Here is an 18,439-nt window from a genome sequence, read left to right on the forward strand (position 1 = left end):
TGGGGCTATTCCCGTAACAAAAGGAATAATTCAGCCCTGAGAGCTGTTGTTACACATTTCTCTGTGACAGAAGCAATAACATGATCTAGGTAAGTCACTAAGACATTGGAAAGTATATGCTAAGAGGTGGAGAGCATTTCTTATTATTGTAAGAAACCGAGGTAAGTTTTAATTTAAAAATGTGGTTCTGTTGACAGGCATTTTACACTCTTGAACAATTACCACATTGTACTTGTTAAATAAAATGTGAAAACTTAAAGCAGTGGAACAATCACGTCGAACAATACTGAACATTTCATAATGTTCCTGCAAGCTGTGAAAAAATCTGTATTGATTTAAGCAATATATTTAATTTAGGTATTAATATGATTCAGTGACTGCCAAACATAGATTGTAGCTGGAGATATAGTGAACTATGCAGAAGCCCTTTAGGTAGTGACAGAAGGGATACCTCACTGACTGTATCACTTACTCAATGAATTCTGGTAGTCAGTGTAAAAACTAACCCTATCTGTATCTGTATGAATTCCCTGGTGCAGAATCATGATAACAATTCACTCTCTTATTATTTCTGTTTTTCTCTCTCTGAAACAGCCTTATATGCTTCCCTTGCAATCTGTAAAGATCAAATTCTGAACAAAACCCAAAACCACAATTTAATGCAGTTACTGTGAAAACCAGTCATGTCCTATTAATTATGTTGGTTTGCACTCATGTTATAGCTTGAATTCTTTTGAATTCTTTTTTTTTGTTTTGTTTTCTTTTGTGTGTGTGTGTGTGCGCGTGTGTTTTTCCTTTCAGCTGTGGAAATGATCATTCATTAACTCCAATTCATTTAATTAATCAAAATGCTCCTAAGTTTGATAACTCAAGTATCTTAAACATAGTAGTCTAAAGGACAGATAAATTGCTTCATTTTTTTTTCCTAGCAGTGTAGAATGTAATGCAATTATTTCCTTATAAGTCTATAAAATAAAGTGAAAAAATCAGGAAAAAAGTGCCATGGTCCATGATATATTGATATATTTTCTTATTTACTACTTAAAGCTAATGCATTCATTACTACTGTTATGGCAGCACAAGATATGCAAATTTGTTGCAACTGCTTCGTGACAGATGGTAGACATATTTAATATGCCTGTTTCCAGTTAATTTCTAAGCTTGATATATGTACTTAAGAGATTGGAGGCTGTGCAAGAAGGAGGAAAGCTACGTGTTTTTCTTGATGTAGTTGCTTTTTTCAGGGTCAGAAGGAGCCATTTGGAGACAGAGGGAGATGACATTGTCTCTGAAATATTTGGAGCACCACCAGCCTTGAGCATCTGGCAGTGGATGTCTGGTATCACAAGTTCAGTCTGAAAGACCTTGCAAGGCACTGGGAATAGCCCTGTATGCTAGGGAGTGTTTGTGTTGTCTAGAGCTGAACAATGGCAATGACAGGGCTGAGTGTTTATGGGTAAGAATCAGGGGGAAGGCCAATGAGGCAGAAGTCATGGTGGGAGTCTGTTATAGACCACCCAACCAAGCTGAAGAGGCAGATGAAATATTATATAATCATCTTGGAGAAGTCTTGCAATCACTTGGGGGATTTCAATTTATCAGATGTCTGCTGGAAATACATCAGAGAGGAAACAGTCTAGAAGGTTTCTAGAGTGTGCAGAAGATGACTTCCTGACACAGGTGGTGTGTGAGCCAACAAGGGACGATGACCCTCTGAACATTAGCTTGTTAACAGAGGACTTGTGGGTGATGTGGAGGTTGGAGGCTGTCCTGGGCTCATCAATCACAATAGAGTTTACAATGATTGTAAAAGTTAGGAGAGGAATTCACAGATCTGCCACCCTGGACTTCCAGAGGGCAGACTTTGGCCTGTTTAGGAAACTCTGTGGCAGAGTCCATGACTGCTTAGTCATGAAGGGCAAAGGATTCCAGGACGGCTGGACACTCTTCAAGAAAGAAATCATAAAGGCTTCAGAGCAGGCTGTCTCCACACGACAAAAGACAATCCAGAAGGGAAGTAGACCCTTCTGGCTGAACAGAGAGCTGTGGCTAGAGCTCAGAAAGAAAAAGAGGGATTATGAACTTTGGAAGAAGGGGTGGGCCTCTCAGGAGGACCTCAAAAATGTTGTGAGACTGTGCAGGGAGAAAATTAGAAGTTCCAAAGCTCAACTGTAACTCGATCTACTACTGATGTTAAAGACAATTAAAAATGTTTTCATAAATGGACAAACAAGAAAAGGAGGATTAAGGAAAATCTCCATTCTTTATTGGATGTGGAGAGAAACAGTGACAAGAGATGAGGAAAAGACTGAGGTATTTAATGCCTTCTTTGCCTTAGTCTTTAGAAGCAAAACCAGTTGTTCTCCACGTACTCAGCCCCCTGAGCTGGCAGATAGGGACAGGGAGCAGAATGAAGCCCTCACAATCCACAAGGAAATGGTTAGCAACCTGCTACTCTGCTTAAATGTATGCAAGTCTATGGGGTCAGATAGGATCCACATAAGAGTACTGAGGAAGCTGGCAGAAGTGCTCACCAAGCCACTTTCCATCATTTATCAGCAGTCCTGGCTATTGGGAGGGCCCAGTCAACTTGTGGCTAGCAAATATGACACCCATCTGCAAGAAAGGCTGGAAGAAGGACGCAGGAAAATACAGGCCTGTCAGTCTTACCTCAGTGCCAGGGAAGCTCACGGAGCAGATTATAAGTGTCATCACACAGCACTTACAGGGCAACCAGGTGATCAGGCCCAGTCAGCATAGGGTTTATCAAAGGCAGGTCTTGCTTGATGAACCTGATCTCCTTCTATGACAAAGTGACGCGCTTGGTGGATGAGGGAAAGGCTGTGGATAGGGTCTACCTTGACTTCAGCAAGGCTTTTGACACCGTTCCTCACAGCATTCTCCTCAAGAAACTGTCTGCTCAAGGCTTGGATAGGTGTACGCTTTGTTGCATTAAAAACTATCTGGGTGGCCGGACCCAAAGAGTCGTGGTGAATGGAGTTACATCCAGTTGGAAGCTGGTCACTAGTGGTGTCCCCCAGGGCTCACTACTGGGGCCACTTCTCTTCAATATCTTTATCAATGATCTGGACAAGGGAATTGAGTTCTACCTCAATGAGCTTGCAGACAACAGTTAGTTAGGTACGAGTGTTCAACTGCTTAAAGGTAGGAAGGCTCTGCAGAGGAATCTAGATAGATTGGATTGATGGGCCAAGGCCAAATGTATGAAGTTCAACAAGGCTAAATGCTGGGTCCTGCACTTGGCGGCATGACAACCCCATTCAATGCTACAGGCTGGGAGAAGATTGGCTGGGAAAGCAGCCTGATGGAAAGGACTTGGGGGTATTGATCAATAGTCAGTGGAACATGAACCAACAGTGTGCTCAGGTGGCCAAGAAGGCCAACAGCATCCTGGCTGGTATCAGAAATAGCATGGCCAGCAAAACAAGGGAAGTGGTGGTCCCTCTGTACTTGGCTCTGGTGAGGCTGCACCTTGAATACTGTGTTTAGTTTAGGGCCCTTCACTACAAGAACACTGAGGTGCTAGAGCATGTCCAAAGAAGGGCAACGAAGCTGGTGAAGAGTCTAGAAAATAAGTCTTATGAGGAGTGGCTGAGGAAGCTGGAGTTGAAGGAGGGAAGATGGGAAGAAGGAGGATCAGGGATACCTTATCACACTTTATACATGTAATTACCTTAAAGGATGTTATAGCAAGGTGAAGATTGGACTCTTCTCCCAAGCACCAAGTGATAAGACAAGAGAAAATTAAATGGCCTTAAAATGCATCAGGGATGGTTTAGGTTTAGGTTTGATATTAGGAAAAAAATCTTCAATGAATAGGTTGTGAAGTATTGGAACAGGTTGCCCAGGGAAGTAGTTGAGACATCATCTCTAGAGGTCCTCAAAGAACGTGTAGATGTAGAGCTTAGACTTGGCAATGCAAGGTTAACATTTGGACAAGATGATATTAGAGGTCTTTTCCAACATAAATGGTTCTATGATTCCATGAATTCATCCACAGAGAAGCATCTGAAGTGAGAGAGGTCAAAAAACCTCTTGCACGGGGAAGAGTGGAGTGGCTCACACATTCAGTGGAGAACACTCAGTCTAGAAATTCCCCTGCTTTCCATTAGTTGAAAGCTACAGTTTGTGAAGAAAGTAGCTAACCACATCACAGAATCCAAACTTCTAGTGCAGATACATATACAGCCTCATTGTGTTCTTATCCACATGTATATCTGAACCAACATCATTGTCTTCTTTTAACCTGAGAGGGTAACTGAACCTGTTTGCCTGTCTACTGCAGACTTCACAGAATCACAGAATCACAGAATTGTCTAGGTTGGAAGAGACCTCAAGATCATTGAGTCCAACCTCTGACCTAACACTAACAAGTCCTCCATTAAACCTTATCACTAAGTTCAATATCTAAAAGTCTTTTAAAGACCTCCAGTGATGGTGACTCAACCACTTCCCTGGGCAGCCCATTCCAATGTCAAACAACCTTTTTGGTAAAGAAGTTCTTCCTAATATCCAACCTAAACCTCCCCTGGTGCAACTTTAGCCTATTCCGCCTCATCCTGTCACCAGGCACGTGGGAGAACAGACCAACCCCCACCTCTCTACAGCCTCCTTTAATGTACTTATAGAGAGCAATAAGGTTGCCCCTGAGCCTCCTTTTCTCCAGGCTGAACAAGCCCAGCTCCCACAGCCGCTGGGGTTACCCAGCACTTGGCCTTGTTGACCTTCATACCCTCAGCCCATCAGTCCAGCCTATCCAGATCCTCCTGCAGAGCCTTCCTACCCTCAAGCAGATCGACACATGCACCTAACTTGGTGTCATCTGCAAACTTACTGAGGGTGCACTCAATCCCCTCATCCAGATCATCGATAAAGATATTGAAGAGGACTAGCCCCAGTACTGAACCCTGGGGGACGCCACTAGTGACCAGCCTCCAGCTGGATTTGACTCCATTCACCATGACTCTTTGGGCCCAGCTATCCAGCCAGTTTTTAACCCAACGAAGCATACGCCAGTGCAAGCCAAGAGCAGCCAGTTTCTTGAGGAGAATGCTGTGGGAGACAGTGTCAAAAGCCTTGCTGAAGTCAAGGTAGACCACATCCACAGCCTTTCCCTCATCCACCAAGTGCGTCACTTTGTCATAGAAGGAGATCAGGTTTGTCAAGCAGGACCTGCCTTTCATAAACCCATGCTGACTGGGCCTGATCACCTGCTTGCCCTGCAAGTGCCCTGTGATGACACTCAAGATAATCTGCTCCGTGAGCTTCCCTGGCACTGAGGTCAAACTGACCGGCCTATAGTTCCCTGGGTCTACCCTCCGGCCCTTCTTGTAGATGGGCATCATGTTTGCTAGCCGCCAGTCAGCTGGGACCTCCCCTGATAGCCAGGACTGCTGATAAATGATGGATAGTGGCTTGGCCAGCTCCTCTGCCAGTTCTTTCAGTATCCTCAGGTGGATCCCATCTGGCCCCATCGACTTGCATACATCCGAGTGCCGTAGCAGGTCACCAACCATTTCCTCGTGGATAATGAGGGCCACATTCTGTTCCCCATCCCCTTCTACCAGTTCAGGGTACTGGGTATCCAGAGAGCAACTGCTGTTGCCGCTAAAGACTGAGGCAAAGTTGCCATTAAGCACCTCCGCCTTTTCCTCATCTTTTGTAACTAAGTTTCCCCCCGCATCCAATAAAGGCTGGAGATTCTCCTTAGTCCTCCGTTTTGTGTTCATGTATTTATAAAAATGTTTTTTGTTGTCTTCGAAGGCAGTAGCCAGATTGAGCTCAAGATGAGCTTTGGCCTTTCTAATTTTGTCCCTGCACAGCCTCACAACATCCTTAATAGTCCTCCCGAGTGGCCTGCCCTCTTTTCCAGAGATTATAAACCCTCTTTTTTTCTCCTAAGATTAAGCCGCAACTCTCTGTTCAGCCAGGCCAGTCTTTTTCCCTGCCAGCTCATCTTTGGGCACGTGGGACAGACCTCTCCTGCGCCATTAGATTTTTCTTCTTGGAGAGTGCCCAGCCTTCCTGGATTCCTCTGCCCTTCAGAACCGCCTCCCAAGGGACTCTGCAAACCAGTGTCCTGTACAGTTCAAAGTCGGCCCTCCGGAAGTCCAATACAGTGGTTTTACTGGTCCCCTTCCTGGCTTCTCCAAGAATGGAGAACTCTACCACTTCATGGTCCTTCTGCCCAAGACAGTTTCCAACCACCATGTCTTCCACCAGTCCTTCTCTGTTTGTGAAGAGAAGGTCTAGTGGGGCACTTCCCCCGGTAGGCTTGCAAATTCTGCCAGCTGCTTGTAGAACTCCTCATCTGTTTCCTCATCCTGGTTCAGCAGTCTATAACAGACCCCCAACAGGATGCTTGCCTTGGTGGCCTTTCCACCAATCCTAACGCAAAGGGACTCAACCGTGTCATTCCCAGCCTCAAGTTCCACAACATCAAAACACTCTGACATAGAGAGCCACACCACCACCCCTTCCGTGCTGCCTGTCCCTTCTGAAGAGCCTATAGCCAGACATTGCAGCACTCCAGTCATGACAGTGGTCCCACCACGTTTCTGTGATGGCAACCAAGTCATAGCCTGCCTGCTGCATGATGGCTTCTGGCTCCTCCTGTTTGTTACCCATGCTGCATGCATTAGTGTAGATGCACTTCAGTTGGGCCATTGCCTTCTCTCCCAGCCTTGCCACTGTTACCCCTGGCACAGCTCTAACAAGCCTTGTTTCAGCCCTGTCCCCCTTCTTACCTAGTTTAAAGCCCTCTCAATGGGCCCTGCCAGCTCCTGGCCTAGGATCCGTTTTCCCCTTAGACATAGGAACCCAACTGCAGCCATCAAGGTGGGTGCCGAGTAAAGCATCCCATTACCAAAAAAAAATCAAAATTTCTGTGTTGGCACCAGCCTCTGAGCCATGTGTTTATCAGGTGGGCTTTCTGTGTCTTCTCTGTACCTCTCCCTGCCACTGTATGGATAGACGAAAACACCACCTGTACTCCAGCTCCATCCACTAACTGTCCCGGTCCCCTTAAGTCCTGTTTTAAAACCTTCAGGCTTCTCTCTTCAATGTCATCACTGCCAGCCTGGATTATCAAAAAAGGACAGTAATCAGAGGGGCAAACCAGGTTGGGAAGGTTTCTGGCAATGTCCCTGACCCTGGCCCCAGGGAGGCAGCAGACTTCCCTACGGGTAGCGTCAGGCCGACAAATAGGGCCCTCTGTTCCCCTGAGAAGGGAGTTGCCTACAACGATTATCCTTCTGTCTTTCGTGGTGGAGGCAGTCTTGAGGCATGGAGTCGACTTCCTCTCCCTAGGCATCCTCCTGGGTACACTTTCTACCTCAACCTCACCCACTGGTCTCTCAAGCTCCAGGGCCTCAAATCTGTTATGTAAAGGTACCTGGGAAGGTGGGGCCAGTAAGGGGGGCATCACCTGTGATGTTGAGCAGGGACTTGTTTCCATTCCTCCTCAACTCCTAGGTCCCCTCCCTCTGCCCAACTGCGACAGGGCAGGGGTTCCACCCCCATCTGGGGTGTCTCACCCCGGTACCTGTACTTCAGGCCCTTCAGGGAGTTACTCCAAAAGTCTATCTGGTGCTCACACTCCCTGATATCCCTCAACCTCCTTGAGTTCTGCCACCAGGCGGACCAAGTCTTCCACCTGCTTGCACCTCACACACACAGTCTCTTTGCCTCCTGCAGATGGCAGCAAAAGGCTCAGACACTCCCTGCATCCAGAGACCTGAACTACTGAATTTCTGAGCGGGCAGTCAGTCTGGGTGTGTACAGACTTCCTATGGAGAGCACTGTGCCTGGTGGAGACCATTGCAGCCTATCTAGTGGTAGACCGCCGTTAGAGGAGTTGTTTGTATGGGCGGGGGGGAACGTTCTGCCCTCCCTGCTCACCCTGCTTGCACTAGCTGCCGTGCCCTGCCTTTCTGATGCACCACGCCCTGTTTGCCCGTCCTGGTCGTCCTGGTTGCCATGCTCCTGGTCGCTCGTGCTCCCTAGGGGCAGCTTTTGAACAGCGGGGGAGGGGGCACTGCTGGCTCCGCCTACACCTCTCCAGCCTCCCTTGCGAGGGCTGCCGGGTCCTGGCAGGTCCCTCAAGTGGGCTCGATGCTGGAAAAAAAAAGCCCTGCGTGTCCTGATCCCCTGCTCCGCTGCAGAACACGTCTGCCCTAGGGCCAATCACCTCGGCAAGTGGACTTAACTGCTTTAATATAAATGTGTTTCAAGAAGCTACCTTCAGGCTGCATAATCTGTATAAAAGAAGCATATTCTCAACAGGAAAAAAAAAAAAAAAAAAAAAAAAGTCAGCAATGTGAATTTCAGGTTACAAATATAGCAATTGCTTTAACTTGGAGGAAGTAACCTTCAAATGGGAAAACACAAACAATTTTCCAAATGTACATCCTTAACTCATGTACAAGTCTGTTTCTTTTTCAGGAGCTTGCCCTAGCAAACAGTGCTAGAGAAGGCATAATTTTGCTACAGGAAAGAAAAGATTTACAAACTGAATCAAAAGATGAAGTTTTCAGCTTCATGGACTGCGGTATTAGGAAAGAAGGGAAAAAATGGGATGAAAAGTACACCACATGCTTTTATGTATGATTTTACGAGGAAGAAATACTTGTCTTGGCACAGTTGACAATTTAAAACCTTGGCAATCAGTTAGGGGTATTCAACTCTTCTGCAGAAGGATTTTGCACAATCTTACTGATGACATGCTACTTATTTCCTTAAATAAACTGTGTATTTAATTTCTTTTTCATATATGGTACTGTTCTAAGAGAAATTAAGGTATTTTCTTTGTTATTTCTCTAGTGTCAGTATACTATTCATTTTCGGTAAAGGTTAACATTTTCTGCTCTAATTAATTAGAAAAAAATAAATCAGATGTTAATTGTGAAAGTTTATTGAGTTCACTGCCTTCAAATAAATTTATCTCTGTAGCCATAAACTGATGGTGTTTTAATCATAATCTCAAACATTTTCAAAATATAGTGATTATGGCTTACTATATTACTTATGTGTACAGAAAGAATGTAAATTTAAAAATGGAATAGCACATTTTGTTACTAGAAAAACATTGAGTTTTCTCATGCTAGTGGTGTATTCATGCAGTTATAGCTAGGTTTGTCAAAGTTTTCATCGAAAACCATGCTTTTTGGAAATTTATATCTGGTATACCAAATTACTGCAGTCTTAAATTTTTACACAGAGTACACAATCTTAGCAATGGAGGGACATTCATTTTACCTTTTTGGTATCATTTTAGATATTACAGATATATTTGACTGTAACACAATGGAAGTATATAACAAACTCAGTTTAAAAAATTCCCATGGTAGTTTAGAGTAATGGAGAATCGCCACCCTTTATTCTGATGTCATCTGTAATGAAATGAGCTTTTTGAGGCATGCAGAAAATTTATGATCCGGAGCAGTGGAGACCAATGGTGTTATGCGATGATTGGAAGAAAAGGGTGAAAAAGAAGAAGTCACAAAGGCTCCACAGGGAAGGGAAAGGCCTAGAATTTTCAGGCTGAAATTGTATGCCAGACTGACTCATGGGTACCAACCCAAAGGACAGCAAACGTGATCTAGAGTGAGGGACTCTGCTGAGATGCTGAGAATAACATAAGAAGCCAAACAAAGGGTGACTGTGTGCCATGTGCCATAAATTGTAATCAGAGGTCAATAGCAGTGTGATGACATAACTAAGAAGAATACGTTACTCTGTCTTCTAAAATGTACATGCATAGGGATAGGGAAACTTTTTTTTTTTTTTTTTTTTTTTGTGGCTACAAAGCCTTAGGAAGCTCTGGTCATAGATAATAGGATCTGTTTATAATTTTCTTTTTCCTCCCTTCATTTCTTTTCCAAGTGTTAACCCAATCCCACTGTAGTTCTATTATATATACTACTAGTATACACCAGTAATCTAGGTTAATATTTATTTATCATCACTCAGTTATGTCTTATGGAGAATCTTTGTTTCTTTAAGTTCATAAATCTGTTAGTTTCACACATATTTTATACATTAAAAAAAAAAAAAAAAAGAAAGAGAGAGAGAGAGAAGAAAATAGTTCAATTGAAAAAAAAAAAAAAAAAAAAAAAAAAGGCTAGGTCTCAAAATCCCTTAACTGCCCTTAACTGCACAACAAAATTTAAGAAAATTCCATGTTCCACCAACACTTATCCTCCCCCCACACCCCCCCCCGCCCCCCCTTCTCCCTTTTAGAAACTGCTATTTTAATGCAACTTAGTGCAGGTCACTGGGTTATAATGAAGTCTGCTTTCTTCTCTATACTTTTATTTTATTTATTTATTTATTTTTTTACTGCATTTGTTTTGGATATGAACTTCATTTCATTTAACAATCCTTTTGGGACATAACATTTATGCTTTTTTCTCTTTTTCACTTGATGTTTAATGTCTATCTTTCAGTAGTGTCACTGCCATCACCACATTTAGCATTTAAAAGTATGCATGTGCCAGGGACACATCTCAAAGTATCATGGATCAATGACATGATAGTATTTTGCTTTTAATTAAATATCCAAGTATCTAAATGGATATATATATATCCATTGTATATATATGTATATATATATACATTCATATATATATATGTATATATATGTATATTTATATATACATATATATGTATATATATACATATATATATACTATATATGTATATATATATACATATATATACATATATGTATATATATATATATATAGTATATTTCTTTTCCACAATTTTTCTCAATGGCAAGATTTCTAGGATGCACTATACATCTTGTGTGCACTCTATAAGTTTCCAGATGCAGTAAACCCTTCACATTTGGAATGTCTCATATTTATTTTGTATAAACCCAGTAAGTGTGCAAGCCCAGTTTGTTAATTCTACCTGTCTGGGGTGTTTCACAGAGAACTCTAGTCTGTTTTCATTCTCTAACTTAATTGGCAAGAATTTTTCAGAGGTGTTTAATGTCCACTTGAACTGAATCAGATCTCAGTGGATCACTTTGTAACTTGCCACTTTGCAGAGGGGAAAAAAATGACTATATGGATAGATAGAGAAACTGAGAGGAGATGTTGATTTCAAATATATATATATGTTTATATATATATATATTTATATTTCAGTTGGCACAGACTTCAAGCTTTAGCTAAAGGTATAGAACAGTAGGGTAAGACTTAATTACCTAGCAAATCATTTAAATATTCAAACTAGACCAATGGAATAGCTGACATCCTAGCAATTCCCAGCTAAACACTATGAGCATTAGAGTTGAATTGGCATGTGCACAGGAAGTGTGAGACCTCAAGAAGAACTTTTACTTTTCCAAGTATAGTCATCTCTATACAAATTACTGTTATCTGTTAAAATTTAGGAATATTGTCAGTTTATTTATTATTTATTTATTTATTTATGAACTAGCTTACAAATGAGTTTTGTCTTAGATCACATAGAGTCTGAGAAATAGTGTGGCCAGCAGGACTAGGGAATTGATAGTCCCTCTGTATTTGACACTGGTGAAATCATACCTGGAGTACTATGGTCAGTTTTAGACTTCTCACTAGAAGAAGGTCATAGAGTTGCTTGAGTATGTGCAAAGAAAAACAATGGAATTATTAAGAAAACTATTTAAAAAAAAAAAAAAAAACAGTAAAAAAGAGTAAAAAACAGTAAAAAAGTAAAAAACAGTTTTACTACCAGATGCATAATTATGGGAAATAAATCTCTGTTATTTCTTGCTTCTGTTTTACCTATTATAGGAATTAGGTAACGAAATAGTTTGACACAAATTAAACCAATGAAAGCTAATTCTCCCTAATTTTCAGATATGGATAAAATTCCTTATCTTTTACTTAGTGGTAAAACTGAAAGTATGGTACTGCCAAGAAGTTTAAGAAGTGATGAGAAAAAAAATAATCTTCCTATCTGAAGGTTGGTAATTACACGTGGAGTGAAGCAGTTAAAGTCCTAAAAAAGAAAGCTTTTTAAAGCATTGAAAAGAAATGCATAGTGAAAAATTATGAGAAGTATTAGTAGATTTTCATTAGGTTCTACATAAATTTACCCTTTAAGATCTATTGCTATTTTTTAAAATCACTTGAAATAAGCAAGTGATTAAATTAAATTAAAATTAAATTAAAATTACAAGATGAGACACTGCAGCCTGGAAAATAGCAACTTCTGTGGACTAAGATCTAGTCTACCTAAGCTGGAGATGGAAATAAAGATTGAATCTGAGTAGAATCGATTATTAAATAAATATATGATTGAGTTGCATCACCAACTTTCCAGTTGTTTCTAACCTGTAGATACAGAAACTGTCAAGCTTGTTTCTTTTATCACCTTTTTGGGAAGAAAGGAACCTGTTTTTTCCATAGCACTCATCTCATTAGAGTACTCACTCAGAACCATAAACTTTTTTTTCAGCCCTTTTTGTCCTGAGTGGAACAGAAGCTATGGGCTTGACCATGGCCATTAAGTATCACATGTGAGTATGAGAGTTGTGAGCCAAGAGTGGAATCTAAAATTGTGTCAGGCAAGAAGGGGGTGAGACTATCTGTTGAAAATTGGAGAATTCATTTTCTGGTTCCAGATCTCAATACTGCCTTTGCCTTTTATACAAAATATAAAATGACTTTCTAGACAATGATATTTTAAATCCAGTTCTTAGGTTTCCAGGATAGTCAAATGCTTACCTGTCCTTTTCTCTGACACAAGCAGAAAATGATTAAGGATATAGAGGACCATATGTTTTTCTCCTTGATCAAACTGGTGAGGGAGAAAGTCTTGAAAAGGAGTGAACAGATCCTATGGGTCAACATCTGCTTGGTGGGCTTGTGTTGGTAACAGAGATTTGGCATATATGACAATAGACAACTTTTTGAGAATCAAAGACTTCTCTGAAGACATGAAATCTACATGACAAAATAGTGCAAAAGCATCTTTGTTGAAAAGTTGGCCAACCTGTTTTTGAAAAGATCTTTAAACTGAATAATGATGATGATGAACTACAATCAGCTGAAGAAGCAGCAGAACAGTCTGTCAAGTGAAGTAAGCTAGGTGATATAGACAAGAGATCTCATAATCAATAGAATAGAGTTAAATGAGCCCACTTCAGGTATATGCACATAAATAAGGAAATACAAACAAGTCTTCATGATCACATCTCTCATATCACTTCTGAGAAATCAGCATGAATAGACTATTTTGTTAAGTGCCTGTACACTAATGGATGCAGCATGAATTAAAAACAGGAGTAACTAGAAGCCTGCGTGCAGTTTCAGGGCTACAACCAATTGGAATCACAGAGATGTAGTGGGATAGCTGAAAAAACTGGACTGTAGGAATAGATTGATATATGCTTTTTATGAAGGACTGATCCAGATGGAAAGGAGAGCAAAACACTATTGATTTGAAAGGGTAACAGGAAGGCAAGAAGTTCTTCCTAGGACTGGATGATGAGCCAGCCAAGAACTGATAGTCAGGATTAGCAGGCAGACCAACATGGGGGATAGCGTGATGTGTCTTCTCTACAGAACTGTCTGAACAGAAAGACAGTAAAGCCCTCTTCATACAGCTGAGCAAGATGCCTCACATTTCACAGAATGACAGAATCACAGAATGTCCGAGGTTGGAAAGTACCTCTGAAGATCATCTAGTCCAACCCCGTGTCGCATTAAGGGGTGTAGCCAATTAACTGTTATGGATCCATTTGGATTCAGCGTACTGAACTATCACAATCACAGATTCACCAACAACACATTAACCGTTAGGGGTCTGGTTGGATTCAGAGCAGTGAACTACTACGGTCATGGATTCACCAACAATGTACAACCACCCTTAATCTAGTTGTGTTTAATGAGAACTATCACGGCTAGGAACAGTGCAATCAAGTGCAATTTATTACAGCAACAGGTACACAGGTTCTTTGGATTGCCGGCAATAATTTACTGACTGCAAAAGCAAGCTAGCATGCATGAAATACACAGGTGACACAGGTGTTCAGCCTGGAAATTAATGCATTAAAAGGCACAAAGACTCTATATAGATTTCTAAGTTTCCGCAGAGACACACAGTATAACCAAGTGTTCAAATCTCACCCAAAGGGGTCCCAGTGGGGGGAAGAGAGGCTCAGCCCATTGACTGATCCCAGGGGTCAGGAGGTCCTCAGGATGGTGTATTCCCTTGGGATGGTATCTCCCCTGATGGTGGTATCTTCTCTAATGATGGTATCTTCCCTAACATCCCCTCTCTCTTAGGCCATTTATATTATTTTCTATCTTCTAGGTGGAGCTTGAGTGGCTCTAGTCAAGCATATCTTAGTTATGATTGGTGAAAAGTTCTCCAGTCTCTGTTTAAAGTAATAGGCTCCGAGAAATTCAGAGTACATGCTCAGTGAGGGGTGGTTGCACCTTGGAGGTGGGTAGCTTTTGGGATGGAGGTGTGTTTTGGTATTATAATGATATTATAATGCACAAAAGTACACTAGGGTACAGCATTTGTCAAAACATGACAGGTCCTTGGCTCAGGGTAGCAAAAAGCTTATCGGTCTCGGTATGCACAAGAACAATCAAGTCCCCACCTGGTCACAGAGCCTAGCCGTGGTGTCTCCACTCCACTCTATGCTCCATACTGTTCCTTAGAGCTAGCACACCAGGTTCTCCAGCGTGATAGCATCTAAGGTTGAAAGTGTAGGGAATGCCCAGGTAATGTAGCTACGCCCTACCCTGAAAGCCTCTTCAATGTTGTACATTTTCTTTAAAATGGGAATGTTAGTTTTATTTTCCTAGTTACTTCAGGCAATTGTACCCCCCCCCCCCCCCCCCCCCCCCCCCCCCGCTGAACAGGATCAACTAGAGCACATTGTACAGGATGTCATCCAGGCGGGTTTTGAATATTTCCAGAGGAGACTCCACAACCTCTCAGGGCAACCTGTTCCAGTGCTCTGTTACCCTCACAGTACAGAAATGCCCTCTCATATTCAGACAGAACCTCCTATGCTTCAGTTTCTGCCCATTGCCTCTTGTCCTCTTGCTGAGCACAACTGAAAATAGACTAGCTCTATTCTCTTGGCATCCTCCCCTCATGTATTTATACACATTGATGATGTCTCCCCTCATTCTTCTCTTTTCCAGGCTAAACAGGCCCAGTTCTCTCAGACTGTCCTTGTACGACAGGTGCTTCAATCCTCTAATCATCTTAGTAGCCCTCCTCTGAACTCACTCCAGTAGTTCCGTGTCCCTCTTGTACTGGGGAGCCCAGAACTGGACACAGTACTCGAGGTGTGGCCTCACCAGGGCTGAGTAAAGTAGGAGGATCACCTCCCTTGACCTGCTGGCAACACCTTTCCAAATGCACTCCAGGATACCATTGGCCTCTTTGGCCACAAGGGCACATTGCTGATTTGTGGTCAGCCTGCTGTCAACCAGAACTCCCAGGTCCCTCTCTGCAGAGCTGCTCTCCAGCAGGTCACCCCCCAGGCCTGTACTGGTGCTTGGGATTATTCTTCCCTTGGTGCAGGACCCTGCACTTGCCCTTGTTGAACTTCATGAAGTTCCTCTTGGCCCAATCCTCCAACCTGTTGAGGTCCCTTTGAATGGCAGCACAGCCCTCTTGGGTATCAGCCACTCCTCCCAGCTTTGTGTTGTCACCAAAGTTGATGATGCGCTATGTTACATCATCCATGTCCATTTATTGTTGACAAATAAATTGAACAAGACTGGACTCAGTGCTGACCCCTGGGGGACACTGCTAGCTATGGTCCTCCAACCAGACTTCCCACCACTAAGCACAACCCTCTGAGCTCTGCCATCCAGCCAGTTCTTGATCCACCTCTGATCAGTCTTCCAGGCCACACTTCCTGAGCCTGTCTATGAGGATGTTATGGAAGATGGTGTCAAAAGCCTTACTGAAGTCAAGGTAGAATTTGCATTTGCAGGTCTTTATGGGGGACCCCAATATCTGCTGAGAGACAACTCAGCATGGCACAAGAATCAAGGTGCTTTCTGAAGTGTATTCATGAAACACCCTGTTTACAACCTCAGAAAAATAGAAGAGGTTTTCTAGAGAGCTGGTTGATATTCAGGGATCACTTCCTCCAAGATCAAGAATGGGCAATATTAATTAGCACAAAATAAAACAAAGGTGATAAGATTGCATGGATGGATAGGGAACTTTTGACCAAACTCGAACATAAAAGGGAAGCATACAAGAAGAGGATGCAGAAACAAGTAACTCAAGATGAATTTGGAGAACCTGGCCAAACAATACTGGGCTGAGGTTAGAAGAACAAAAGAAAACCTGGAACAAAAGAAAACCACACATGGCAGATGTTGAGGTTTTCTACAAGTCTATCACCAGCAAAAGGAAAACTAAGGAAAATATAGGCACACAGATTTGGTAGTTTAACACCAGTAGGTAGCTAAGCATGCTGTGCACTCACACTCCCCCTTCCTCAGAAGGGAGGGGGAATGTTGAAAAATGCTCATGGGTTGGTAAGGACAGGGACTGTCATGGGCAAAATAGACTCAGCCTAAGGGAGATTAAAGTAGTTGCTTGCCAACAACTAACAGACTAGTGCAGTCAGAAACTAAAAGCAAATTAAAACCATCTTCCTCCATGAGTCTCATGAACTCAGCAAAGGGGAAAGCCAAGTACTGCACCTGGGGAAGAATGAAGCCATGCAGCTTGTGGCAAAATATGGGAATCTTTGTAGGTGGCAAGTTGAACATGTGCCAACAATGTGCCCTTATGGCAAATGTGGCTAACTGCATCCTGGGCCGCATGAGGAAAAGCATTGCCGGCAGATTGATGCAGGTGATCTCTTACCAATGCTGAGACATTGTAGTGTTGGATCCAGTGCTGAACAGTATGTAGTGGAGCAAGACCAGCAAATAATAAAGGGCAATAATAATGATTAAAGGACTGAAACATCTATCACATGAGGAGAGGCTAAGAGAGCTGTGACACAGTTTAGCCTAGAGAAAAAAAAAGGCACAGCTCAGTGGCAGGGCAAGTAGAAAAGGACAAAAAGTGGAATACAGGAAGTACTGTTTAAACTTAAGAAAAAAGTTTTTTTTTTTTTTTTTTTTTTACGTTTTTTTTTTTTTTGTTTTTTTTTTAAGGGCTTTTGTTTTCAAGGCTTCAACTTTTTTGTTTGTTTTATTGCTTTTGTTTGCTCATTTTTGTGATGGTGGTTAAACACTGGAACAGATTGCACCAAGAGGTATTCAAAACCTGACTGGGCGTAGGCAATCTGCTTTAGTTGACCCTAATTGAATCGGAGGGGGTTTGGACTAGAACCTACTGGTCATGTCTGCAATTCTGTTACCCTGTGTGTGAAAATGAAATATTCATCTACAGAATCATAGAATCATAGAATGGCCTGGGTTGGAAGGGACCTTAAAAATCATCCAACATAGACAGGAATACTGCCCACTATATCAGGTTGGCCAAGGCCCCATCCAGCCTGGCCTTGAATATTTCCAGGGATGGGGAATCCACAACTTCTCTTGGCAACCTGTTCCAGTGCCTCACTACCCTTACAGTGAGGAATTTCTCCTAACATCTAATGCAAATCTATCCCCTTTAGTTTAAGACAATTCCCCTTTGTACTATAATTATATACCTAATAGAGAGTCAACTCTCCATCATTTTTATAAGACCCCTTTAAGTACTTAAATTCCACAATGAGTTCTCCCTTAAGTCTTCTTATCCCCAGGTCTCTCAGCACTTCTTCATAGGAGAGGTGCTCCAGCCATCCGATCATCTTTGTGGCCCTCCTCTGGACTTGCTCTAACAGGTCTACATCTCTCTGAGATGGGGACCCCAAAGAGGTGGAAAATAAATCAGTCTCTATAAGTTTTCACAAGCACAAAAAGTATTTATTTTACTTATATTAAAATTAAAAAATAATAATAATCAAAGGATTAAATAATTTAATGAATGACTTTAAAAGTATTAAGTGTGAAAGTGTGAAGGAAATTACTTGCCAGGAATAAATTAAGAGAGAGAAGGGCTATTCATTGTTTGCCTCTTCCTTAGAAAAGAAATGTGCACTGGATTTGAAAAAGGACTGTCTCTGGAAAGCACTCTGGTCCTGTTATACAGGAAGTTTCACTAGAAAACAAAGTCTCTCGTGTCCTCAGAAAATATATAGTAAAAAAATATATAGTTATAAATATATTATATATTTATATATAATATATAACTATATGTTATATATAACTATATATATAGTTATAAAATATGTAGATATAAATCACACTAAAAATCATTCCCTATCATCATCTAAGACAGCTTCAGAAACATAAGTTGCATGAATTCACTTCAAAAGTGAACTTGCATGATTTCATCTTTTCAAATTATGTACCTCTATGTCTTTGGAAATGTG

Source organism: Aythya fuligula, chromosome 1 (assembly GCF_009819795.1).
Source record: "Aythya fuligula isolate bAytFul2 chromosome 1, bAytFul2.pri, whole genome shotgun sequence".
NCBI classification, from domain to species: Eukaryota; Metazoa; Chordata; class Aves; order Anseriformes; family Anatidae; genus Aythya; species Aythya fuligula.